We start from the raw sequence: 22,027 nt of genomic DNA, 5'->3' as shown, positions 1-22,027 counted from the left end.
ATCCACTCAAGTTCTTCATTCAAATCAATAGGAGAGACGGTATTTAATTCAAATATCCAGCGTTGTTCTTTAAGGTTTAAGAGTTGTTCAGGATTCCCTCCTTTCCACCCTAGACCTACCTGTCAAGCATAAATTTGTGTTAGACTGGGAAAGTGATAAGGGGCAGGCTCTGACTATGCAACAATGGAAACAAATTTATGATCTCATAGTAACATAGTAGATGACGGCAGAAAAAGACCTGCACAGTCCATCCAGTCTGCCCAACAATATAACTCATATGTGCTAATTTTTGTGTATACCCTACTTTGATTTGTACCTGTGTTCTGCAGGGCACAGACCGTATAAGTCTGCCCAGCACTATCCCCGCCTCCCAACCACCAGTCCTACCTCCCACCACCGGCTCTGGCACAGACCGTACAAGTCTGCCCAGCACTATCCCCGCCCCCCAACCACCAGCCCCGCCTCCCGATCTTGACTAAGCTCCTGAGGATCCATTCCTTCTGCATAGGATTCCTTTATGCTTATTCCACGCATGTTTGAATTCCGTTACTGTTTTCATTTCCACCACCTCCCGCGGGATATTTTCCTCATAAGGAAAATATCCATTTGCACCACGCTGGTAGAAAATGGGTATAAGTTTTTGTACCACTGGTATTACACACCAGACAGATTATGAAAGCTTTATCCTACATTATTGGATCAATGTTCTAAAGTGTGTGGGATACAAGGGTCATTTCTCCATATATGGTGGACCTGCCTTCTGATTAATATTTATTGGGAACATGCTTGTAACAAGCTACACATGATGTTAGAGAAATCTGTTTATTGCAATATTTTTATGTGCTTAGAAGAGAACTATTTAATACGAATGTATTGCACTGCAGCGAGACTAGCACTTGCTGGGGCTTGGAATATTCTAGAATGTGACACATATATAAAATGTCTATAATGATGATTTAATGCTATTTGGCAACCCTTTGTCACCTGGTTAAGAACTGATGATGGTGATGATACTGATACTTCCCACTGACTGTCTGAAGGTTGTGAGGGGGGGAAACTTTGAAATCATTAACTGGAAACAGGTTGTATTAAACTATTTGTGGGCACTGAAGGAACAACAGTGTCTCACATGTTGTAAGTGGGGGTGGGGGGGTTCTGAAAATAAAGGAATTTTTTAAAAGGGTAGTTCTATAATTAGGCACCCAGATTTACATGCATAAATGTTTAGAATAGTAACTTATGCATGCATGTGTGCACATGTCCACGTAAGTACTTGCAGGGCACCTAAGTGCTATTCTGCAAATATGTGCTTAACTTAAATAGACAGGGCATACACAGGGACAGAGCACGGACAGGACATAGGCGGGGCTCCAACTTATGCATGTAACTTGCACAAGACTGTAAATTATGCATGTCCCTGCCATATTTAGGCACCTGCACTTTCACTAGTTCTAGGGTTGGTGAAACCATGGATGCCTAAATTTTAGGACGTACACCAATACCAGGTTACATTAGTATTCTATAATGAAGCTTAGGTTATAGAGAAGACACCTACCATGTAGCCGCAGGGTGACTAAATGGGGGCACCCACTTATAGAATTGCCTCCATAATGTCCAGTATCTGTTCATGGAAGATATGAAACAATGCCCCTCTTTTTATGCACATGTAGACTTGTGAAACTGCTGCACCAGCAAGAACAAGTGTATTTGCCAACATTCTTGTATGTGTTTCACAAAGTGCTCCACATTTGGCAGTCTTTTGTAAAATACCAGGGAAACGTGAACATCCCACACTGGATGTTCCAATTCCTACTTTGACGTGCTATGCAAAATGGGGCTTATATTGTTTTATTGTGAGGGAATGAGGGGAGATATGACTGAAGTCTACAAAATCCTGAGTAGTGTAAAACAAGTAGAAGTGAATCAATTCTTTACTCGTTCCAAAAATACAAAGACTAGGGGACATTCAAGGAAGTTACATGGAAATATTTTTAAAACAAATAGGAGGAAATATTTTTTCACTCAACAAATAGTTAAGCTCTAGAACTCATTGCTGGAGGATATGGTAACGGCAGTTAGCGTATCTGTGTTTAAAAAAGGTTTGGACAAGTTCCTGGAGGAAAAGTTCATAGTCTGCTACTGAGACAGACATGAGGAGCCACTGCTTGCCCTGGGATTGGTAGAATGGAATGTTGCCACCACTGTTGGAAACAGGATATTGGCTAGATGGACCATTGGTCTGACCAGTATAGCTATTCTTATATTCTTATGTGCTCTCTCTCATTGTACTTTGGCAAGCAAACCCTTTTTGCCATTTACATTTTCATTGTTCGCGTTTGCAAGAGCATGCATGGTTTTGAACGCATATGTATTTCTCTTTCATTCTGTTGATATGTATGCTTATAGTCCTGTGCGTGCATATGTCTGTGATCATCCACATGTGTGTGGGTCTATTTATCTTGTGAGTATAAGTGCAAATGTGTATTCTCCATTACATTGCATGTCTATTTATCTGTGCATACTGCTCTTTCTGTATTGCATGTCTAAAGGAGATAGGGACCCAATCTCCATAGAGACAGTCATATGTAAAGACACGTAAACTGGGAATTAAAATTATCTCAAAGCTATAAATTGCTCCTATTCATTCCTTTTCCCACTCTCCCAACACTGTCCAATTTACCCTGAAAAGAAGTGTTAAAGAGCTTAAAATAAGTGCTCATCAGTTAGCTCATCTTTTGCCATTAATAGTCAAATATGCCGTTATGTGAATTTTACTGTGAAATCTAAATCAATACCTATAAAATGTAAAGTGAAATTATTTATTGGGATTTAATAACTGCTATTATGAAGAGATTCCCCCAAGGTGAAGTACAGCAGATACAGGTTGAAATAAAGCTTACAATTTTAACAGCATAATAGTAAAAAAGCTCTTTTACTAAGCTACGATAAGGACTAACATGTGCTTGCATCCTGCGGTAATTTTTTCATGTGTGCACACAAACCATGTGCCAAAAAATAGGTTTTATTTTTTAGTGCTGGGAGCAGAGAGTAAGTATTTTCTGCACGAATCAGTTGCATTGCCACACACTAACTGATTAGCACACAGTTAGCGTGTCAGCCATTACTGCCTACAAAATAGGTGTAATTAAGAGCTCACACATTAATAGCCATGCGCTAATGGGAAAATTAGAAGGTGGTCATTAATGCTAGAAATAGGAAAATTGGCCAGTTTACCCATGTGGCAAAAATGGCCTTAGCATGCAGGAATGGCCCGCATAAGCACATGCTAAGGCCACGTTTTACCACATCTTGTATGTATGTATTGTAACATTTATAACCCGCGAAGGGCGACTAAAATGATAGCGGGGATGGGACGACTTCCTTATGAAGAAAGACTAAGGAGGCTAGGGCTTTTCAGCTTGGAGAAGAGACGGCTGAGGGGAGACATGATAGAGGTATATAAAATAATAAGTGGAGTGGAACAGGTGGATGTGAAGCGTCTGTTCACGCTTTCCAAAAATACTAGGACTAGGGGGCATGCGATGAAACTACAGTGTAGTAAATTTAAAACAAATCGGAGAAAATTTTTCTTCACCCAATGCATAATTAAACTCTGGAATTCGTTGCCGGAGAACGTAGTGAAGGCGGTTAGCTTGGCAGAGTTTAAAAAGGGGTTAGACGGTTTCCTAAAGGACAAGTCCATAAACCCCTACTAAATGGACTTGGGAAAAATCCACAATTCCAGGAATAACATGTATAGAATGTTTGTACGTTTGGGAAGCTCGCCAGGTGCCCTTGGCCTGGATTGGCCGCTGTCGTGGACAGGATGCTGGGCTCGATGGACCCTTGGTCTTTTCCCAGTGTGGCATTACTTATGTACTTGTTAGCAGGCTCAATGCGGCTTACAATAAAACAAAATTTACAAGATAGCACAAAACATTTAAATAAGGTATATAAAGAGGTGGACTAAGAAAGGATAAGGGAGGAAGGTGGAAGAGATAGGGAACGGAAGAGGGTGTAAGTTGGCAGTGGCGTAGGAAGGGGGGGCTGTGGGGCGGTCCGCCCCGGGTGCATGCCGCTGGGGGGTGTCGGCGCCTCGCTGGTTCCTTGCTCTCTCTGCCCCAGAACAGGTTAGTTCCTGTTCCGGGGCAGAGAGAGCAAGGAACCAGCGAGGCGCCGACACCCCCCCCCGGCGGCGTGCTCTCGGCAGATTGGCCCTCCCACCCGCCCCTCACCGCCTTCCAGGTATGTTCTCGTGGGCGGGGCGAGGGGGGGGGATGTTGCGCTATGGAGGGGGGAGGGTGCATCGCACTGCATCCGGGGGGGGGGGTGCGCAGCGGCGACCCGCCCCGGGTGTCAGCTGCCCTCGCGACGCCACTGTAAGTTGGGTAAAGTATTGTGAATAAGAAAGAATGTATAATAATGGTTCGGAGAGGGATGAATTCAAAAGGAAAAAGCATATTTAAGTTCTGCCAAGTAGTCAGATCCAGGTATCGCAGATGGATTTCTAATTAAGTCAAGTCATATGTGTAGGCTTGCTTGAAAAGGTGAGTTTTAAATAGCTTCAGGAAGGGTAGTAAAAGGACCCCAAAATGACCAACTATAAACATAAATACAATAAATGAGATAAACTTGGAAATGGCAAATTGAAGCCTAGTAATAGGACTAAAATGAAACAGTTTCAGAAATATACACAATTAACAGCACTGCTGAACAATCATATACCAGAAATATGATAAATGTCAGTAGAATACTAACAATACCATAATAGGTGGAATGAAAGAACATTATAATAATTAACATAGAAACAATACGATGTCAGCTTAATACTAATGAAACACCTAATAAGCACACATTAGAACATTCAAATAACATAGATATGATGCTAATGTTGTTGCTACAATATAATAAAACATTTTACCATGTAGCCAGGGGCCAAGTGCAGATATATAGACTGGGACAAGACGGGTAGTACAAAGTCAATTGGGATAACTAAATGGATGGCTAAACCCAAGGCAAGTTAAAAAAAAAAAAGATATATGTCACATGCCCCCTAATTCTATGAAAAAAATCAGTGCCCAACTTATATGCCAATCACCAATTTCAGCGCCAAAAATAGAGAAACGTGCTAAATACGATTCTATAAAGGCCCAAGTTGGGTGCGTAACTTGCCCATCACGTCTATTTTTTCACACCCAAAAAAGAGGCGGGGTTGGGGCGGAGAATGGGCGCGTATCATAAAAATCGGCATGAAACGTGTATTCTGCAAATGGCACAGATCCTGATGCCGCCAAAATCTGCACGGAATTTTGCACCTGTTCTATACAGCACCCAAGTCTGGTTGCATCGGTCTTTTAGGACTCAGAAACTGCATTGGAATGCTCTATTTTGTTTCTGGTGATATTTTGCAATTTTGGTGAGTGCATAAACCTTCCATTATACTCAACTCACCTGCCTTTTGTATTTGCTACCCCTGCCTACTTTCTTATTGCTGATTCCTGCTCTACCTCTATCCCTTCTTTCTGTCCCTTACCTCCCCCTCCCCCCTTTGCCCTTCTATCCCTTTTCTCCACCCCTCTCCCTGAGTCTAACATTTGCACTGAATGAATGTTTTATAAAATGGTTTTAAATTATAGGGTGGCCAGGTGCAGAAATATTGCTCAATCATGTGCCCAAGTTTTCGGATTCCTTTACTGAATCCTGCCATAAAATTCTGTGCAAATATTTTGGTGTCGATTCAGGTTTGTAGGTGCCATTTATAGAATTTATTCTATGGGGTGTAGCAAGCTAGTTCAGGTTCAGAGTGTGCGTATAGTCACTCACCAGTTCAGTTATAACGTTTCATTCAAAATCTTAATTCATTATAATTCTCCTTTAAGTGTAACATTCCAATATGTTGATGAGACCAAACCTTTAAAAAGACATAAACAGGATAGAGTCAGTCCAGAGGGTGGGCATTAAAATGATCAGTGGTCTTCATCATAAAGTGTATGAAGACAAACTTAAAGCTCTCAATATGTATACTTTGGAAGAAAGGTAGGAGAGGGGAGATATGATAGAGACTTTTATAAATATACAACGTAGCATAAACACACAGGAGGCAAGTCTCTTTCAATTGAAAGGAAGCTCTGGAATGAGAGGACATAGGATGAAGGTGAAAGGGGGTAGACTCAGAAGTAACCTGAAGAAATACTTCTTCACAGAAAGGGTGGTGAATTCATGGAACGGCCTCCCGGTAGAAGTGGTGGAGATGAAAACAGTATCTGAATTCAAGAGAGATTGGGACAAGTGCATAGAATCTCTAAGGGAGTGATAGGGAGAACAGATGGCATAGATGGGCAGACTGTATAGGCCATATGGTCTTTATCTGCCTACATTTTTCTCTGTTTATATTAAGTTTTTATGGACTTTTTCTCCAGGAACTTGTCCAAACCTTTTTTGAATCTCACTATGTTAGTTCTCTGGCAACAGATTCCACACATTTATTATGTAGTCCCTGAAAACATTTTTACTACCATGCATTCCAATGTGCTGGCTGTTACCTTCATAGACTGTCCTCTTGTTTTATTATTGTTTAACCATTCCACCAAACTCATGATTTTATAAATTTCTGTCATAATCCCTCTCTGTCATTTATTTTGCAAGCTGAAAAACCTAACCTATTTAGCCTTTCTTCTAGAGCTGTACTAAATAGCATATTTTACTATTCGGCTGAATAAAAATAATGGAAAATATTTTTTCCCCAAATATGAATAGCGAAGACGAATAATGGGCATTGAGCATTAACATAACAAATAATAAAAGAAACAACTTGAATTCATATATCAAGTGTTTATTTCAGTAGGATTTAGCACAATAGAGCCACGGATTATTCATATTCGAATTTAAATCACTATTTGGCCAAATATGAATAATGTATTCGGAGCCAAGTGGAATATGAATATTCAGTACAGCTCTACTTTATTCATAAGAGCAGGGCTAGCTCAAAGGGTTGTGGTACCCTGAGCCAACTTTTGTTTTTGCACCTCTATTTTGGGGCCAGTCTTCCAATAGACATCACGTAGAGATTGAGGATCATAATGTGTGAATGACTGCACAGTAGAAAGTACCTGTGTCTTCCAATCATTTTCTAATTGGGTTGATCCTGGTCTTTCTTTACCCTTTCTCTTGTTTTCTTCTGAGTCCTTTTCCAACATCTTATTTCCATTTTCTATTTCTTCATTCGCCCTGCTCCCTGTTTTCTTCTCTTCTTCTTCTTCTACATCTATCTCTGACATCATTTCTTCTGTTTTATTCTTATTGTCCATTTCTCTTATCTGCCTTTTTATCTACCTTTAGTTAGATTTAATTCCTCATATTTATTCCCTCAAGTTTTCAGTCTCCCACTTTTCACCTACTTACCACTTCCTGCTCTTAGTTCCAAGTTCAGTTTATTTGATATACCGCCCATTAGTCAGGACTGCAAGATGGTTTACATAGTAACAATTAAAATAAGCCTTAGTTAATACAATATTATATAAAAACAGAAACAGAAAATTAAAGACAAATATTACAATCCATAAAGAAAAAGAGAAAAGGGAAAAATTAAGAAAAAAATGTATGTTCATCAGCCCAAGTTATCAATAGCTGCACACAACCACAGGACCACATTAAAGAAAAAAAGGATGTTATTTATAGAAAGCTAATTTTAAAAGATGAGGTTTCTAAGACTGTTTAAATAAGTACAAAAAAAATACAGAAGTTCAAATACGAAACTATTACAGTTTGCTTATGGACCTATGACATGAAAAATCAGTCACTTTCAACAATGTGGATCCACTACTTCAGTCACCTTCTCCCAGAGAGGGTCACATTTTAGTAGAATTAATAACTGGGATTTTGACATTTGAGATAGTAAAGACCTGAAGTGGATGATCGTCAAGATTTTTAGAGAATAGTAATGCTTTTGTTTTAATGATGCTAAGTTGTAACCTATTATTTCTTCACTATGTTGAGATGGTACTGAATTTATAGTCAAGGGCTGCAAGAGTTTCAGTGTCTTCTGGATCAAAGATTGCCAAAATTTGTATATTGTATATATAAGGGCAGAGTTCTAATGATTGTATAAGGGTGGCTAGTGGGGCCAAAAAGATATTGAAGAGTGTAGGGGCCAACAAAGAGCTTTGTGGCACTTCACAAGTTAAACAGAAATCTTCTGAAAAAGTATCTTTCCAAAGGATCTGATATGGCCAAAAGGAAAGATACAAACAGACCATTGCAAAGCTGTGCCAGTAATACCTATACTGAATAATCTGACAAGGAGTAACTGATGATCAATAAGGTCAAATGCAACGGAAATATATAAACTCAAAGTAAGAATGACTTTATCATGATCCAATGCAATCTGAACAGTAGACATCATACCTACAAGGGCTATCTCAATATTATAGTTCTTACAGAACCCAGTCTGATTTGGATGTAAAACATGGGTATCCTCAATGAATGAGGTGAGATGGTCCAGGACAAGATATTCAGTAATCTTTGATAGGTAAATTAGAAATTGGACGATAACTAGAAATATTGGAGCTACTAAGGTTATGATCTTTCAATTGTGTTCAAATTGTTACTCTTTTCCAAATAATAAGAACTAAGCCTTCCATGAGGTTCCTGGATGCCATAGCGAAGATGAAAGGGATTCAAAGGATCACTAAATCCAGTAAGTAACATTGCCAGGTAGGGATCCAGAGGAACTGTAGTTGTTCTGACTACTTGTGTAGCATGTAAAACTGTAGAAAGAGTAAGAACATTAAATGCTTCCATTGTGCTTCCAAGAGGGACAGCCTGATCCTGAGTTGTATTCAAAAGTTCAGAAAAATAATATGAAGGGGAGATAGACATAGTTAGTGCTAATTGTGATCATAATGTTAACATTTTATTTGTACAAAAAGAGGCTGAGAGGCCGATGGAGCATCTGAAGAACAATTTGAGATTGGATTTCCTGTGAGATTGTGAAATATCCTATATAGCTTTGCAGTATTAGGGGCCTGTGTAATCTGATCAGAATAATACTAATAATGGGTGTTTTTTTAGAGCTATACAACATAGATGTAAACTGCTGTAGAAGTGCAGGGGTCTTACATTTCCATCATTCATGGTGACACAATTGTTCGTTCATTCATTCATTTCAGTATTTATTTATTTTTGTTACATTTGTACCCCGCACTTTCCCAGTTTATTATTATTATTATTTATTGAATTTGTATCCCACATTTTCCCACCTTTTTGCAGGCTCAATGTGGCTTACAATACATCATGAACGGTGGAAATATATTAGGAAATAGACATTTAGTGTTACAGAAGAATCTTGGGTAACATGATAATGATAAAACATGATAGTAATATGATTACAGTTCCATTTTACAGGTACTGGGTCTGTCCCTAGTGGACTCACAGTCTAAGTAGTACATTGTACTACTGTTGTACCTGGGGCCATGGAGGGTTAAATGAGAATTGAACCTGATTCCTCAGGATCTCAACCCACTGCTGACCATCAGGCAGCAGCAGGAATCGAACACAGTTCCCGAGATCCAGAACCCACTACACTAACCATTAGGCCACTCTTCCAATCCAATTGTTGTCTCAGGACTCAAATTTATCTGTAAACCAAGATTGCTTTTTAGATGTTGAAGAAGGCACCTTCTGGGGTGGGGTTAGAGTATTAAAAGAAAGTGCCAATGATTCATTTCACTGCACACCATTTCCGGCACTGCCGGATTAAAAACAAATATATATATATACCACAGGGGGTTATTGCCAGGTAGTGCAGGAGCCTTTAACACCACCTCAATGGGTGACAGTAAGTGGTGTATATGTCCCCCCTCCCCACACACACACACACACATGGCCATGTGGTAAGTGCAAGCTTACCATATGGCCATGTGGTTTTTTGGGCTTTTTACCTGTTGAGGTAAAAAGGGTCCTCACGTGTAACAAAAAAAGCTGCCACCAGCACCGCAGGGCAAATTTTACCACAGCTTGGTAAAAGGACCCCTCTATGATTCAAACTAGAGATTGTTATTATCAAGAGAGAATTAAAAAGGCACTAAATAGACCTAAGGCATTGTTCAGTGTGGTTACATTTTTGACCCAAGAAAATTGCTTGAATGATAATTTGTGTCCTATTCCCCAGATAGTTTTGGAGACTTTTTTTTGTACAGAAAGTGGAAAAGTTAGGCACTAGTTTTAGTTCCAAATTACCAGAGGAAATTTTACTGACTACAGATGATAGTAGTTGGTCTTGTTTCAAGCCATCTACCGAGTCTGAGGTCTGGTCTGTTGTGAGAGCTCTTAGGCCAACTAATTCCTCTAGTGATAGTTGTTCACCAGTAGTGATTAGGACCACAGAGGGAATGGGTAATGTAACGTCTTCAGTACTAAATGTTTCATTAGCTAAGGGTGAGATTCCAGATATTTTGAAAGTTGCCACTGTAAGACCTTTATTGAAGAAAGCGACCTTAGAGTCATCAGTTCTGAATAAATTTAGACCAGTTTCTTCCTTACCTAATGATGGCTAGAATTTTAGAGAAAATAGTTTTAAAGCAGAATGATTGCCAGGATCTCCCGCTGCAGTCTTAGCGGCACCAGGAAGAGGCCACTAGAAAGAAGAGGGTGAAATGCAAGGGGTCAAGGGTTTTAAAGACCTCAACCAGCAGCGAGATCACAAAACAGTGGCATAGCCACAGGTGGGCTTGGGTGGGCCATGGCCCACCCATTTATGGCTCAGACCTACCCAACAGTAGCACATGTTTAGTGGTAACTGGAGGGAAACCCAAGCTCCACCAGCTGAAGATTTTCCCCTGATGGTAACGAAAACACTACTCTCCATGACAACAGCACCTGCGCATGCTCAGTTTTCAGTGCATGCCTGCTGCCAAGGTGGAAAGAAGCGTTTTCCCACCAGCTGAGATAATTTTTTTTTGGGGGGGGGGGGAGGGCGGGGGTAGAACACTTGGTGCCCACCCAATTCTTGCCTAGGCCCACCCAAAATTTGTTGTCTGGCTACACCCCTGTCACAAAAGAAGAGAAACCAGTGGTGATCAATTTATCCTCTTGAATTTTGACCCTTCAGGAAGAACAACTGCTTGGTAGGGCATTGTCCTTTGTGCCTAAATCCAGATTTGATGTATTTCAATTTCAGATTGACTTTGAGAAATTTATTCAGCCTTTGAATTTAAAATCTCTTTTTTGCTGACAGACCTAAAAAGGGTGGTTCATCTATTATGCATGTCAAATCTCATTGGGTGCCTCCTATTCCTTTAGATCAAATTACCAGCATGTTTAAAACATTGGTACTACAGAATTTTAAAGATTGGTATGGTAAAAGGAGAAAATCTATAGACAATCTAAGTAAGGATGAAAGACTCTTTAAATAATTTGAGACAAGATGACACTTATTTTCAAGTGCACCAATAAAGGTGACGCTGTAGTGGTATAGGACAATTAAGGATATATAGCAGAGGCAATGTCACAATTAGATGATAGTAATTCTTATAAAAATCGGCATTAGATCCTTCTAAAAGATTACCATCACAAATACAAAGGGCACTAAAGATTACAAATATTTAAACTGCAAACATCATATTACTCAAAAGTTATATACATGACCTAAAATTCACAAAAGATTGGAGCAACCATTAAAACATCCAATCATGTCCGCCAGGGGTTCCTTGTTAGAGCCTCTGTCCTCTTTCGTGGCCAGTTTTCTAAATAATGAGGTAACACACACAGAAACACACAGTAAATGACAGCAGATAAGACCTACACAGTTTATTCAGTCTACCCAATAATATGGCCAGAGCCATGCCTGCCACTCTGTGCAGGCCCCAGTCACCCATGTTTAAATGCTGGTTGCCAAGTCTCCACCATGCCAACCTTATAGGCAGCTAAACATGATGGAGTCTTGGTTATAACCACATATCATCCCTAAGTATTGTTGACAGTATTCAACCTACCAGTCAAGATGTCTTCCCCTCCCCCTTGAGCTGCACAGCATCCTCACTTGCAGCACGTGACAATAAAATGATCTACAATACTGGAGTTGCCAAAGCTTCACCTGCCTTTATTTATTTAGATTTATTTAGATAAACTCCCTGAGTCCATACGCCAAGCCCCCTCCCTACCCATCTTCAAATCCCTACTCAAAACCCACCTCTTCAATGTCGCATTCGGCACCTAACCATTATACCTCTATTCAAGAAATCTAGACTGCCCCAACTTGACATTTCGTCCTTTAGATTGTAAGCTCCTTTGAGCAGGGACTATCCTTATTTGTAAAACTGTACAGCGCTGCGTAACCCTAGTAGCGCTTTAGAAATGTTAAGTAGTAGTAGTATTTAGATTTTGCTCACACCTTTTTCAGTAGTAGCTCAAGATAAGTTACATTCAGGTACGCTGGGTATATCTCTATCCCTGGAGGGCTCACAATTTAAGTTTGTACCTGAGGCAATGGAGGGTTAAGTGACTTGCCCAAGATCACAAGGAGCAGCAGTGGGATTTGAACTGGCCACTGGATGTCAAGACTGGTGCTCTAACCACTAGGCCACTCTACCACTCCACTCTTTTGCCATTTGTGGGACACAGACTGTAGAAGTCTGTCCATCATCGGCCTCAGTTCCCCCATGCTGGATTTGGTTAATCTTCTTTCAGTCTTTTACTATTTATGGGACACAAACCGTAGAGGTCTGTCCGGCATCAGCCTCAGTTCCCCCATGCTGGATTTGGCTAATCTTCTTTCAGTCTTTTACCATTTGTGGGACACAAACCATAGAAGTCTGTCCAACATTGGCCTCAGGCTCAGTTCCCACTATTTTTGTCCAATATAACACCTCAACAGCCATGTTGTGTTTGAGGTGTTATCTTGTGCAAGAGTAGTTGGAACTGAGGATGATGCCAGACAGACTTCTACAGTCTGTTTCCTGCAAATGGTGACAAAGTGTTTTTCATATATGAAAGATACAACACACTTCCTACGTGTTCTTTCTGAAATTGATATCCATGTTCCTTTTCTAATGTGAAAACAATTTTTTGTTTGGTATCAATAGAGTTGTATTTTTGCCAATGCCATTTCCAGGAAATAATTTAACTTGCCAGGAGCTGTCACGCCATTTTGGAGCCTTGGAACTGTTTGTATCTTGGAACTTTGGTACTGTTTGCAGCAAAGCTAACTTCAGATATACGGTTTGGATTATACTCATCTGAGTCCCTGAAGCAGTCGCCTGAGATGAAACCTGCGAAAGTGCAAGTAGTCCGACGTAAGTCTGATCTCTGGCATAAGTTCCATATATTCAGCTTCTTTTCCCACCAGAGTGGTTTTTTTTTCCCCGTCGACAGATTTGGGGGTTTGATGGTGATAGCCTAATGTCTAGTGAGGATCTGAGGATTCTCCAGGTTTGGTGTAAGTATTCTGGTAGTGAGCTGTAGATTCCTTTGAAAATTAGTGTCAAGAGTTTAAATTCTACTTTGATTTTGCTTGTTAGCCAGTGTAGGTTGTGTAAGGAATGGGGTAACATGGTTGTGCCATTTCCCTCCTCCAATCAGTTTTGCTGCAGCATTTTCAACCATCTGGAATTGTCTTAGTGATTTGTCTGGTATTCTTAGGTAGACTATGTTGCATTACTCCAGGGTTGTAAGAATCAGAGCCTGTACCACTGTTTGGATGTAATAAAGGTTAGATATGTCGAAGTAATTTAAGTTTAAAGAAACATTTCTGTATGACTGTGTTAATTTGAGTTCTCACAGTTGAGTCTATGCAGATACTGAGTAGCTTAATCTGTGTCTCAATGGGGATAGTGGTTCCTGCTAGCTGGGGTGGTATGGAAGGGGCTTTGGCTGATGGATTTCCTACAAGTTTATTAATGGCTTACTATCCCATCTATCAGAGCAAATGCTAGTCTTGTCTGGGTTAAATTTTAGGTTCAGTGAGCTCAACCAAGAGAAGAAAGATAGGAAAATTATGTTCATCAGTGGGTATAGTATAGTTGGGTCTTGGCCTGTGAATAACAGGATGATGTCAGCCACATAAGAAAAATATTTAATTCCGAAAGGGTTCAAAATTTCCCCCATTCCTCTCAGGTAGAAATTGAAGAAGGTTGGGGATAGAGGGGATCCTTGTGATACTCCATATTGCATTGTCTAGGGTAGATCTGTGCTATAACAAACCTGAAAATCACTAGACTGCTTCCGTGACTCCCACTTCATCCAGCAATGGTTAGTAGTGTGTTGTGATTCACTAGCAAATGCTGCTGAGAGTCCAGCTGCATTATGAAAATGTGGTGTTCTTTATCAAGAAGCAGGCGCAGTTCTGAGATCAGTCTTGATAGGACTGTTTCCATGCTGAATACAAAGTTGTGCTATAGTAGATAGTCCTGGAATTAGGTGGCTACAACTGCTTCCGTGGTTTTAGTAATTGTGGGTATATACGCCACTGGTCGGTAATTGTTAGGCAGTGTGTTATCAAGTGACTCTCCTTTTATGAGTAGAGAAAGTAGAATCCCTCCTATCTGTTTAGGGAATTCTGATGATTCCAGTAAGTTTTTGATGATGGTCTATATGTGCATTTGTATTTTTGGAGGTGCTAGTTTCAGTAGGTCTGCCTTGAAAGAATCTAGTGCACATGCTCCTCTTGAGAATTTGGCTACGGTGTGCAAGAACATCTCCTGACCACTTAAACACCTTCAAACTGTGTTTCCAATCCTCTCCCCCATCCCCTGCAGGTTATCTACTCCATCTTTCAAATGGCCTCCATATTTTTTTTCAAAAGATCCTATGGACTGGTGCTGCATACACTATGATCCTATATATATATACTGTATATATATATATATATATATATATATATATATATATATATGATCATGATCATAATCTGTGTATGGAAGAATGAGACTTGGAGACGACTGTGTCTGATGACCTTAAAGTGACCAAACAGGTAGAAAAGGCGATGATCAAAGCAAGAAGGATGCTTGGGTACATAAGGAGAGGGATGACCAGCAGGAAAAAAGAAGTGATAATGTCCTTGTGTAAGTCTCTGATGAGGCCCCATTTAGAGTACTGTGTGCAATTCTCGAGACCGCACGCACCAACAGAAAGATATAAAAAGGATGGAGTCTGTCCAGAGGGTGGCTACAAAATTGGTAAACGATCTCCATCATAAAACATATAAGGACAGACTTATGAACCTCAACATATACATGCTGGAAGAGAGGCGGGAGAGAGGGGTATGATAAAGATGTTTAAATACCTCAGCGGCATTAATGTACAGGAGGAGTGCCTTTTTCAAATGAAGGAAAACTCTAGAATGAGAAGGCATAGGATGAATTTAAGAGAAAAGAGACTTAAGAGGAATCTAAGAAAATACTCATTCATGGAAAGGCTGGTGGATGCGTGGAATGGCCTCCCGGTGGAGGTTGTGGAGACAAAGACTGTGTCAGGATTTTAAAAAGCATGGGACAGACACGTGGGATCCCTCAGGAAAAGGAGGAGTTAGTGGTTACTGAGGATGGACAGACTGGATGGGCCATTTGGCCCTTATCTGCCGTCATGTTTCTATGTTTCTATAATCATACATATATTTATTTAAACAAAATGTTTCTAAATGGTAGAGTAGATTGATTCCAGCTTTGCATAGTCAAACACCTGGCTGCCAGGAACCCTAAGGTGACACATTTACCTTTTGTAGATCCCCATCCTCTACTGGAGCTTTTAATAAACACCCTCACCTCCAAACTAGCAGGTACCGCAGCAGCAGACATTTTACAATAGCTACCATGATGGACAGGAGTGATTGGGCATCACTTCTGCACATATGACCCTTCTGGACCACCAGGTATTCAGAAATAGGCCTGAATGAGCCTACAGGGGTGGGGGTGGGTGGGGGAGGACTCAGCTGGCCTTTAAATAGATGAGGGTGGGAAGGAGAGGGGATCTGGGTCATGGGGAGAGAAGGGGGATTCCTAGAAGACCAGGGCACCTTATGTGGGCCCTGGCTGATATTCAGCCAGGATCCACAAAAGCCTTGGCAGCTTTCTTACATTCATTTAGCCCCAGATATTCAATGCAGGTGCCCAGGCATAGCCCAGTATTGAATATCCGGGGCTAAATCTGCCCACGACAGTCAGTATTTAAAATAAAGCTGACCACTGTGGGCTGCAATAAATGGACAGTTTCTTTCCATTTATTGCAGAAGAATGATTAATTGCCTCATTACCATGTATTTTAATGTAGTGTATAACCATTTTCATTCATTTCAGTATTTATATATCACTTAGACCTAAGCAGTTTACAGTTTCATTTTACAGTACTGGGTTTGTCCCTAGTGGGCTCACAGTCTAAGTAGTACATAGTACTACTGTTGTACCTGGGGCAGCAGAGAGTTAAGTGAATTGTCAAGGGTCACATGGAGATGCAGAGAGAATTGAACTTGGCTCACCTGGATCTCAACCCACTGCTGACCATCAGGCAGCAGCAGGAATTGAACCTAGTTCCCAAGGTCTCAACCCACTGCACTAACCATTCGGCCACTCCTCCACTCCAGGCCAAGTTAACATCCACGTTAAACCATTCTTTGCCTTACTCAGAAAGTAACATGTGTACAACCTACAGTAATCATGCGCTTAGGTTTGTGATAGCTTTCTGCATTGCCCCTAAGGTTTGTAAATCTTCAAAATAGTTGAAAAATGATATGTCCCAGCATGAGTAAGGAGAGTTTGCTGAATCCTTAGTGCTTCTACTTTAGTCCACCCAATAGAATAAAACCCCCTGGCTGACCTCATAAAGAAGTACAAGAACTAAGAGAGGAGGTGGCAAGACTAAGAAGCATCAGTGACAACCAGATATCCATCCCAGAAACGAGGCACAGGGAATCCCTAGAAAAGGGGAAATAGATGCTGTGCTGGAAGAGGACAGCTGGGCTCAGTTCACTAGACCTTGCAAAATCAACTCCTCAACTCCATCTTCTCTTGACCTGAAGAACCAGTTTGCAGCCCTGGAGATAGAAGAGCTGAAACAAAGCTCAAAAATACCAAAGCTGCTGGATCAGTGACCAATAAGAAGTGAAAGGTAGTGGTGGTTGGTGATTCTTTTATGAGAGGTAAAGGGAAGCCCATCTGCCAATCAGACACGATGTCCAATGAAGTGTGCTGTCTCTCTGGTGCCAAGATTCCAGACGTAACATGCCAAGACTCGTGAAGCCTACTGACCATTATCCTATACTGCTCATCCATGTTGGCACAAATGATACTGCTAAGTATCTCATTGACCAAATCAAAAATAACTTCATGACTCTGGGACAGAGGGTGAAGCAGATAGGTGCATAGATGATGTTCTCATTGATCCTTCCTGTTGAGGGTAAAGGCCACACGAGGGAAGCTCACATCCTGGAGATGAATTTGAGGCTGCACAAATGTTATCAACATGAGCACTTTGGTTTCCTAGATCATGGGATGATTTTCCAAGAGCTATTGAGCAGAGATGGTGTCCTTCTATCAAAGAAGGGATGAAGTGTCTTCCATAGCAGACTGGTTAACGTATTAAAAAGGGCTTTAAACTAAATTTGCTGGGGATGGGTGAAAGAAGCCCCAAAGTCATTAACAATCCTCAGGAATGTAAGATATCAAATACTCTTATAGAAATGGGGAAAAGGGGTCCGTTCAGAACTCTGCTGCACGTCTTATCTTCCGCCTGGACCGATATACTCACACCACCCCTCTCCTCAAATCACTTCACAGGCTTCCAATCAGGTACCGCATACAGTTCAAGCTTCTCCTACTAACCTACAAATGCACTCGATCTGCAGCCCCTCCCTACCTCTCTACCCTCATCTCCCCTTACGTTCCTACCCGTAATCTCCGCTCTCAAGACAAATCCCTCCTTTCAGTACCCTTCTCCACCACCGCCAACTCCAGGCTCCACCCTTTCTGCCTCGCCTCACCCCATGCTTGGAATAAACTCCCTGAGCCCATTCGCCAGGCCCCCTCCCTGCCCATCTTCAAATCCTTGCTCAAAGCCCACCTATACCTCTATTCAAGAAATCTAGACTGCCCCAATTTGACATATCGTCCTTTAGATTGTAAGCTCCTTTGAGCAGGGACTGTCCTTTCTGTTAAACTGTACAGCGCTGCGTAACCCTAGTAGCACTCTAGAAATGTTAAGTAGTAGTAGTAGTAATATCTGGAGATCTTTGTGTACCAATGCTCATAGTTTGGGGGCATATGACGAAGTTAAGAGGGAATAGGCTTAGGAGTACTATTTCACAGAAAGGGTGGTGGAGGCGTGGAATGGCCTCCCGGTGGAGGTTGTGGAGTTAAGGACTGCTCCAGAATTTAAAAAGGCATGGGATAAGCATGTGGGATCACTTAGGAAAAGGAAGAATTAGGGGTTACAGAGGATGGGCAGACTGGATGGGTCATATGGCCTGTATCTGCCATCATGTTTCTATGTTTCTAACTATCTTCACTGGATTTTCTTGTTCCTCTGAAAATATAACTATAAGAAACTTAACAAGTAACCATCAATTTGCTGTGAAAAATACACGGAGGAAAAAGAACTTCAGGGCTCGGAGCACATCTATAGTATAACTTGGACTAATGACCTGCCTACTTCTTCATTAGTTCTTTAAAAATCTCTAATATTTAATTAAATCCTTTTTCTTTGTACTTTCCTTTGTGATCCAGGGACATCTTAAGGCTGAAGGAGTAAAGTACATATCACCTCTGCAAGAGTATTTGTGGGTTCCAATACAGCTAAAAAAAAATCCTAATCAAAGAGTTATTGTTTGAACTCAGCCACCCTGAATGTCATCAATGTTGCCAGCTGTGTTAACAAACTGTTAAGAGAACTGATAATGCTATCAGTTCTAAGTACACCACACCTAGTGCTCCCCCTACATCCAACTGTTTTGTCACCCAGTCAAAGCAATTAAGCAATTAATTGTCTGAGAAGAGCTGCCTCTAGTAAAACCATGCTGCCTCAGGTCCTGCAGTCTATTCATTTCTAGATACACTGATGGGCTGATGCTCAAAACCTAATACTGGTGCTAGAGGTGATTAACACCGGACTAGCACCAGCATTAATGTACACAGAAGGCTCTAGCACAGGAAACAGCATGCCTGCCAAAGATTAGCACAAATTGCATTTAAATGTAGGCAAATGGATGTAAATGAAGTCATTAGCTATTCCCTCCCAATGCTCAGAGAAAGAGTGCACAAAAAACCCTGTCCTAACGCTGGAAACCTACCACCAGCTGCAAGGACGTATTGAGGGGATAGAAGAGAGGATTTTTCATGATTTTCCTTTTAAAATCTGCCAGTTTTTATTGTATTTGAAAGAGAAAAGAAGCCTGTGCAAGCCTCTGACTGCCGGTGGTGAGGAGCAAGTGTGTGGGAGGTATGAACAAAACCGAAAGTGGAAGCACACATTGGTGCCCGTTCTATGTGCTTAAATATAAGCTTTTCAGGTGAAACAAAAATTGGAAAAGCTTATATTTAAGGAGCAGAACAGCACTGATGTGCACCTGAGCTTCAGGGTTTGAATGGGCAGCATGCGCACAAGAGCTTTGCTTCTTGCAAAACTCTTATGTGAGTGAACCAGACATGTTCCTCCCCCTTGCACAGCACGCATATAGGGGGAGATTCTATATATGGCACCTAAAATATTGGCGCGGAAATCAATGCACCTAGATTTAGGCACAATTTATAAAATAAACTTAGTTGATATCTTAGCCCCTAAAACTACTCACCTCCATTTATACCAATGAAAACATGGCGTAAATCCCAGGCACACTGGGCCATATTCTATAACTATGCATGTAAATTTCAGAATGCTCATGAAACACCCATTTACCTACCTATAACCATTCCTCTATTTGCCTGCGCATTTTAGAAGTTAGGCGCACTGTATTACAGAATGTGCTTAGTGAGTTGTGCGCATAAATTCTAATTATTGCCAATTAGTGCTCATTATTGCTGCTTAAGAGCTGTTATCAATGCTGATTAGCTTGTTAAGCCAATTGAGTTACACGTGCTGTTATAGAATGCACTTGGATTTCGGTGCGGATCTCTAGGCATCTTATATAGAATCCGGGGGATAATTCTTATGCTGTTAACACTGAGCATTGGGAAATAATTTTTGTGCGTTGGTTCCATGGTATTTTCTGGCGCTGTTACCTATAGCAGCCATCAGACTGAGATAATCCTATTTGCACCCTGTAGTGGGAGAAAGAACAGGATCTTTGGTTGACCCCTGTCACCATCAGTGGTAGGACATAGGTGTTAATGGAATACAGCACTGACGAAAAGCAGGAGTGAATTGTTGGAGAACCTTTGGTATATACTTCTGCTACAGTCTGATACATATTAATTGCCTTTGCCACTGTTATAGTTATTATAAGCGATTTCTGAAAAGACCTTAGTAAATTTTGGTTCAGAACAACCTTATTGGTATCTACTGAGTTATTCAGTGGAGAGAGTTAAAAGTCTGAACTATGTATTTGACCTCCTAGATTTTATGCAGTCTCAGCCTTTATTCCAAAATCAGTGAATCCAGTTCCCATTCCATGGCGCAAGCTGTAGGTAGCTGCCTAGCAGGACACTTGAACCCAGGATTACAGATATGATGCATTATGACAAAGCTTTATGAATCAAGAGTAATACTTTGAACTTAATCTAGTAAATTACAGGCAACCAATACAATGACTGCAGAATGGGCAAAATGTGTGAAAAGTGGGAAACTCCCACAAGCAAATGGGTAGCCGCATTTTGTTACATTTGTTTCAATCTCAGACTCTGCAAGGGGGCGACCCAAATGTAACGAATTACAATAATCATTTTCAGAATGAGGCAATGTAGAACAGTCCTAAAATCTTGACGGATAACGTTTCATAGAGCAATTTAAGCTTGAAAAAAGTGGCCTTAACAATTGTTCTGATGTGAGATTTCATAGAAAGTCCTTCTGCCTGTTACTACTTCTGACCTGTTACATCAGTTTTACACATGAAGGGCTATACAAACTGAAAACATAAGTGCTTCATATTATGTAAAATTCACAAGTTATTACAATAAAACACTACATCAGTGAATAAATAGCCAGAGTTATTAATCTTTTCTGAAACTAAATATTAAGTAGTAGCTCTTGGATTGATATTCAAAGGTACTTATCCATATAGGACTAGATTCAGTAAATTGCGCCAAAAAATCAGCATAGAAAAAGTGATGCATTGAGCACTATTCTATAAGGGGTATCTGTACTTTATAGAATAGCGCTTAGGTGCCTAACCTGCGTCTAACTTAAGGCGCCTGCTGAAACCAGGTGTAAATGCTGGTGCCTAAATTAGGTGCGGATCAGGTGTATTCTATAAAAATGCACAAAATTCATAGGAATGCCCCTAAACACGCCCCCTTGAAATTACACACTATAGAAGTTGCACGCATATCATTATAGAATACGATGTGTGCATAACTTCCAATTAAGGCCAATGAACACCAATAATTTATTTATTTATTTATTGCATTTGTATCCCATATTTTCCCACCTTTTTGCAGGCTCAATGTGGCTTACAATGTATTGTTCTTGGTGGATAATAGATTAGAACATAGACAGTTAGACTGTTAGCAGCCAATTATTGGCCCCGATTGGCTCATTGATCAATTAACTTGTGTATGCAAATTGGCTATGCGCACTGCAACTTTAGTCGCCATATATAGAATCCAGGGGATAGTAACCCTACTATTCAGGTAACCACCCTATACGTGAATTATCAGCGGCACTGTCCAGATAGTGCTGCTAAAAGTTCTTTCAGACCACAGTGCTGAGGTGGAGCAAGAGCAGAGCACAGATATTTTGCCTAACTCTATCAATAACTGATGATATTCTGCTTCTACCTGTGGAACCAGAGGTGGTCACCGTTTATTAACATTTGACAATAAATGTATATTCTGCCATATACCTCGTGGCTCAATGCGGATTACAATCACTAAGACGCTGGGCATTTCCAGGA

Source organism: Microcaecilia unicolor, chromosome 5 (assembly GCF_901765095.1).
Source record: "Microcaecilia unicolor chromosome 5, aMicUni1.1, whole genome shotgun sequence".
Lineage (NCBI taxonomy): Eukaryota > Metazoa > Chordata > Amphibia > Gymnophiona > Siphonopidae > Microcaecilia > Microcaecilia unicolor.
The sequence above is the reverse complement of the archived record's forward strand: the minus strand, read 5'-3'. Positions refer to the sequence as shown.